The 6,248-nt window shown below is 41.3% G+C and overlaps 1 long non-coding RNA gene across 3 annotated transcripts in view; it reads left to right on the top strand.

The window, feature by feature from the left end:
* The first annotated feature begins 1,717 nt into the window (after window positions 1-1,717).
* The window catches only part of LOC123370246, a 43,275-nt gene continuing 38,744 nt past the window's right edge, over window positions 1,718-6,248 (top strand). Inside the window, exon 1 of one of the 3 annotated variants that reach the window (XR_006579323.1) lies at window positions 1,718-1,850. This is a non-coding gene — a long non-coding RNA (uncharacterized LOC123370246). Of the gene's footprint in view, window positions 1,851-4,869; window positions 5,005-6,248 lie in introns of those variants that run through there. The other 2 variants (XR_006579322.1, XR_006579321.1) reach the window with 2 other exon arrangements.

Raw genomic sequence — 6,248 nt, 5'->3', positions numbered from 1 at the left:
GGAGATCAGTATCCCCATTTTACAGCCGGGGAAGCTGAGGCTCAAGACCAGGAAGTGATTTGCCCAAGGTCACCCAGCAGGCATTGTTTCCCATTCCAGTGCGCTAGTCACTAGGCACCACTGCCTAGTGCAGTTGGTTGGAAATTTTGTGTCAAACCCCAAATGTCTGTCAAAAAGGTTTTTTGATGCAAAAAAATTTTCACAGAGTGTGTCAGCTTTCCTCAAGCTGTCTGATTTTTTCATCAGCAAACTGAATGTTGATCTAAAAAAATCAGCATTAGAGATTTAGGTCTTTCAACAGAAAGTCAAAATTTTCCACTGAAAATTTTGTGAAAAAAGAATTTTGTTTCCAACAAAATGTTCTGTGGGAACAACCCTCCATTTTCCAGCAAGCTCTGCCTGAGAGCAATGATTGCAAAAGGGTCTGTAAGGAGTTCGTGCAGCTGGCCTTCTCCCCCAGCCTCAGATGGTCCCAGCATTTCCATAACACATTCTATTGACCCCGTTCCTGGCATCCAGATCCCTTTCCAGAACTCTGCCTTCTTGGCTGGCAGCACCCACGGCTGCAGTTTATCTACCTGCTCACTTAGCATGGGCTGTTTTTCTTTAGAATTGTTTCATGCTGGAACACTGTGTATTTTAATTGTCAGTAATCAGGCAGGCTCTGGGATGCTGGTTCCCTCTCCCTCCTTAGCTCTAACTTTAGAGCATATGGTGGAATCGCTCTCTGGTGGCCACATTTTTGTTTGCTTGGGTTTTTTTTGGACCTTAGTAAAACTGAGTCTGAACCTGCAAAGGGCTGCAATGGTGCTTTCAACTCCTCCTGAAGTCAATGACAGTGCTCAGCACAAGATCGGGTCCTCCTGTATTCCTGCCACACACAGACTCAGCTGAAGCAAAGATTTTCTGTATTTCATCACTGCACCCAAGAGAAAGTGCCTCCTTGAGGGAGCAAGAGGAAAAGCAAAGAGCAATTTAAAGAAGCCTCATGGTATTCCTTCTCCCACACCTGCTGTTAGATTAATGACTAGGCTGACTCTTCTATTGGGAATCTTGCAGCAACATTGCTGCATTGTAGTATTTACATGATGTAACCTTTTAAATCAGTGCAGAAGAAACAAAGAAGGGTCCAAGAAATAACATGCTGAATCCCAGGGAGAGAATCAATATTAGCAATATGCTGATAAAGTTGTTTCCAGTAACACGAGGTAGGGGTGGGAACCGAAACGAAATCAAACAGCTGAACTCACTGTTGGCTCAGATTCCAGTCAGCTGGTGACAGGTGTGGTGTTGGGGAAGAAGTGGGTTGGAAACCTAATAGCAGTCAGATAACTAGTGTGGTGTAACTTGTTAAAGGACAACTGCCGTGAGTAGGGGCAATAATTTCACTTTTTTTAAGTACACCTATGAGCATATTAAAAACTCTGAGTCTGATCTGGCAAATCCTCCCTCATGTGGGTTGTTCTATTGGGCAAGATTCTCAGGATCAGCTGAGCTGCACTAGGAGCAGTACCAGGGTGGTAATGATCATTCTAAGCCACTTTGGTGGCCCCTGGATCCATTGGCTAGTGCAGCCCAGTCCCATCCCCAACATGAGTTAATGCATGCTGAAGGATGTTCTTACATACACCCACCTGTGCACAGCCCCAAGCGTTCGTTCTTCCAGCCAGGGACAGAGAGAGCCAGAGCATATTGTTGTATTAATTTTGAGGGAAGGGTCAAAAGGTGTTAATGTGACCCTCTTGTTGTCTAACATTAAACAGGGTTAAACAAGGTTTGGTATACAGAGACACCATTAAAAATCTTTTTAATCTTTTCTTAAAGAGACAGAGGAAAAAAAGGAAAAACAGGTAAAGCATTTGAAATTTAAAATATTAAGTAGGGTTTTATTTCTTGTTTTCTTTCCCTCTAGCTGAGGAGAGTTTTAAAAGGAACCTCCTCTCCCATTTGACCGTTTTTTAGCTGGAATTAACTATAGTAATAATTGTCCTTTTTAGGGAAAAGAGAAGCCAGTTGAGATGGGTTGGAGCTGTTATTGCTGCAATCTGATTCCCTTCCCTAAAAGACAAAACAAAACAAACACACATGAGGTGAGAGAAAAGAAGAGCAGAGATAGAAACTTCTGTTTCCGGTTGTAGTCACTGCCTCACAGCCAGGCTCAGGCCTGGCACATAGTATTATTACTTCTCTGACTCCTGGAAACTTGTACAAACACCGGGCTGTTTAGGGCATTGCTGTTAGCTGTCTTTTTCTGGTTTCACTCTTAAAGCAGCTTTGCAAAATATAGTCTTGGCCAGCTAAAAGGAGAGAGGTAGGTCAAAAAAGAAATAAGTGAGAAAAGGACACAAAAAGGGAGAGTAACAAAGTCTCACATTCCAGGTGGTGGTTGGGATTTATCTGGAGCTGGTTGAGCTGGCAATGCTGAGTCCCTTTCTTTAGCCTAGTCTGGTCAGGACACATTTTAGGATTAGGACACTGAAGGCCCAAAAGTCTCATGGTAGATTTTGGGGTGCCAGGAGACAGTGGGGGTGGCAGCCAGGATGGTAAAGCTTGCTGCAGCAGTTGTTGGCAGACAGTTGCTGCGTCTGCTAATTTTTCTCTGAAAGTCTTAAAAAAAACCCCAACAACCTCAAAAGGGAATGATGGGTGGAATAGCCCATCCCTAGTTATTTTGTTTACCAATAAGACCTAATATCCAGCACACCAATTTTGGTTTATTAATTTTTAGTCCCATATTCTTCTTGTTTACCAGGCATGATTTTAACAAAATCTTTGAATTAGATTCTTAGGCCTTTTTGTTTGTATTAATTCAGGTTTTTTGTTTTCCTTTTGCACCTTTTCCAATTAACATTTATTGTTATAGGTTATTGTGAGAGTTTATGAACTTCTGCTCGCTTGAGTTTTACAATTAGGGTAAATTTCTAACCCCAGTTGTTACAACGTAATCCCTTTCTTTCACAAACCAATTCACCATAGGACATTGGTCCATAAAATTACAGTTCCTAAAATAAAAACCATATTTTAATTTAAGCACATAGACACAAAGAAAAAGAAAATGGCATTTGGTTATATTTTAAGGTTTGCAAAATTTTTATTCTTAAATTGGGATTTACAAATTGTATGTGATTAGATGTTACAAAAATTGCAGTTAAACCTTCTAGATGTTAACAAGCGAAGGACTTACAACCGACTCTATTTGCTGCTAAAACTAACCCTGAGCTGCTGCTGTTATAAGTTTGTAAGATTTAAAAACAAACCAGCTTTTATTACTTCTTTGGCTGTATGCCCAGAATGGGTAAAACTGGAAAAAACCTTTACCCTTCTTTTTGCCATTCATACATTTAACGCAGTACCTTTGCACAAACTGTGACAATTTTACACACTAGTGGTTAAACTTGCTTACTTGGAGAATTTTTTAGCCCGCATGGCATTTTTACCTCACCATATTGCCCCCCCCTTTTTTTTTAAACAAAGAAGCAATAAGATGATGTTCCTTTGGAAGCACTTTTGCATTGATGAGCCATTTTCAATCCCCAAAGGCAGTAAAAATTTGCAGGTATTTTTAGTCTCTGACAGACCCTACCCAACTGTTTCACCACTGACATTTGTGTGGACAACATGGCCATTGTGGCAACTTAGCCCCCCATGGGGATTTAACCTGCAACACTAGCATCAGGCTGTTTTATGTGCACAAGGACAATGATAACAAAAATTGCTGACATCAAAAACAAAACGGAAAAAAATTGTAAAACAACAACATAATTGCAAAAACAAGAAGGAAAGAAAACATTGCAGAAACAAAACAGTCACCAAAAGTACAAAAAAGTTTGCAACAGCTTTTGGTTCAGGTGGTTTGAAACTTAATTTACAGTTAATGCAGGAGCAGCCCTGAATGAAGCTGGCATGTTGTTAACAAGGTTGGGAAGAAGGTTTACCCATGACATTATTTTAGTAAATGTCTGCTTTAGCAACTTAACCTTTAGGAACTTAAGTCTGCTTTAGCAACAATTTAAAACATTTTATTTTTACCATTTTTGCTTTTTCTTAAAAATACTTTTTTCTTAAACCTCTCAAAATTATTACCAGTTACAGAAATGACAAACCTTAAAACAAAGCAAAAGGAAGTTGTTACAAAAATAATAACTTTAAAACAATTGTTCAACTTATTTTTAAAGCAAAAAACAGTTTGCTTTGCATGCTTGTTCCAAACAAGCTTGACACATTTCAGGATTTTAAAACAAACGCTTGTTTTAAACCAACTTTGAAAATGATTGTTTGCTAAGATACCAACTCCTGCATATGTATTAACCCTTTAGACCCAGCCTGGGATGTCAGAAATGTTGTATTAATTTTGATGAGATATATTGGCCTAAACAGTCAAAGGTGTTAACATGATTCTCTGACTGTCCAGTATTAAACAGTGTTAAACAAGATTTAGGGTTAGGCATACAGAGATCTCAGCCTGCTTAGTACCATGGCAAATACACCATTAAAAATCTTTAAAACCTTTTTTTAAAGATACAGGAAAAAAGAAAACAGATAAAGCATTTGAAGTGTAAAGTATTAAGTCAGGCTTTTGTTTTAACAACATTCCTTATTTACTTTCCCCCATCTGGAGAGCTATCAAAAGGAAACCCTGTTATTTGACAGTCTTTTAGATGATATTAAGGATAATAATTGTCCTTTTTGGGGCTGTGACAGAGTGCTAACTGTAGCACCCTGGTCACTTAGGTAATTGCCTAACAGAGAAGATTACAGATTTAACTGGTGGCAATTAACCAGTTCTGGAGGAGATTGTTGATGATTGGGCTAATGAGCTTAATAAGGGAAGATACAGAATTGGTAGGAACAGGTGGTGAGAGGGGGCTTTAGAGAGTGAGCTGGGTGTGGTAGAACAGGTTGGGTAGAAGATGTCCCCTGACCCATGTCTATGTTATGTTATGTTATGTTCGGCTATGCTAGGAATAGCAGACCATGAGGAAAAGAAATGGATTTGTGTGGACTGTGAGTAAGAGACCACCCAAATGGGCTATGCAGTGTGGCACAGTGTGTAGCTGAGGGAACATTCTGGGCTAGAGGAAAAATGAAGTTAGCTGAAAGGGGCTGAAGCTGCTATTGCAGTCTGTGTGTGTTTCCTAAAAGATAAAGCAAGACAAATGTGCACAAGAGGGGAGAGAGAGATTTTTAAAAATGCAGCTTCTGCATTTTATTTGTAACCTCAGTGTGGGAGAACCATGTGTGTGGTACACAGTCTTGTTAGTCATTCTGAGCTCTAGCAACTTGTACCATTACTGAGCTGGTTGGGGCATTGCTGAGGGCTGCCTCTTTCTGTTTGTGCATTTTGCAAAGTTATGTTCTTGGCCAGCTGGGCCACTATTTTTAAACAAAAGGCAAAAAGACAGAGAGGTAGGAAGGAAAGAAATAAAGGGATTGAGACATACAAAGAGGTAAATGACAGGCTCACAGGTAGTGGTTGGAATTAAGCTGGTGGAGGTGGTGGTGGTATTTGGGTTCCTTTTTTTTTTTTTTTTTTGTGGCTTGGCCTGGTGAGACCATCTCTCAGAACTAGCACAATGAAGGCCCAGCGGTGTTGTGGTAGCTTCTGGGGTTGCAGGAGATGGGGGTGTGGCAGCCATGAGGGTAAAGCTTGTTGCACTCGTTGTTGGCAGATAGCTGCTTCTGTTGTTAATTTTCCTCCAAAAGTCTCTGGTTCTTATGAACTCCAAAAGGGAGTGGAATAGCCCATCACCTCATTATTTTCTTTACCAGTAAGACCTCATATCTGACACCATTTTTGCAGTATTGATTTTTCTGTCCCACACATTTCTTGTCTATTCAGCATGATTTTAACACAGTCCTTGAATTATAGTAGTAGGCCTTTTTGTTAATACAGTTTTTGTCCCTCTTCTGCGCCTTTTCCCATGAACATTTATTGTTGTAGGTCAGGGATCGGCAACCTTTGGCACGTGGCTCGCCAGGGTAAGCACCCTGGCGGGCTGGCTTGTTTACCTGCCGCGTCCGCAGGTTTGGCCGATCGTGGCTTCCACTGGCTGTGGCCCACCGCTCCAGGCTAATGGGGGCGGCGGGAAGCAGTGCTGGCCGAGGGATGTGCAGGCCACCGCTTCCCGCCGCCCCCATTGGCCTAGGACGGCGAACTGCGGCCAGTGGGAGCCATGATCGGCCAAACCTGTGATGCGGCAGGTAAACAAGCCAGCCCGCCAGGGTGCTTACCCTGGCGAGCCACGTGC

The sequence above is a fragment of the Mauremys mutica genome, chromosome 4 (assembly GCF_020497125.1).
Source record: "Mauremys mutica isolate MM-2020 ecotype Southern chromosome 4, ASM2049712v1, whole genome shotgun sequence".
Taxonomy (NCBI): Eukaryota; Metazoa; Chordata; order Testudines; family Geoemydidae; genus Mauremys; species Mauremys mutica.
This window is presented reverse-complemented; position numbering and strand designations above follow the sequence as displayed.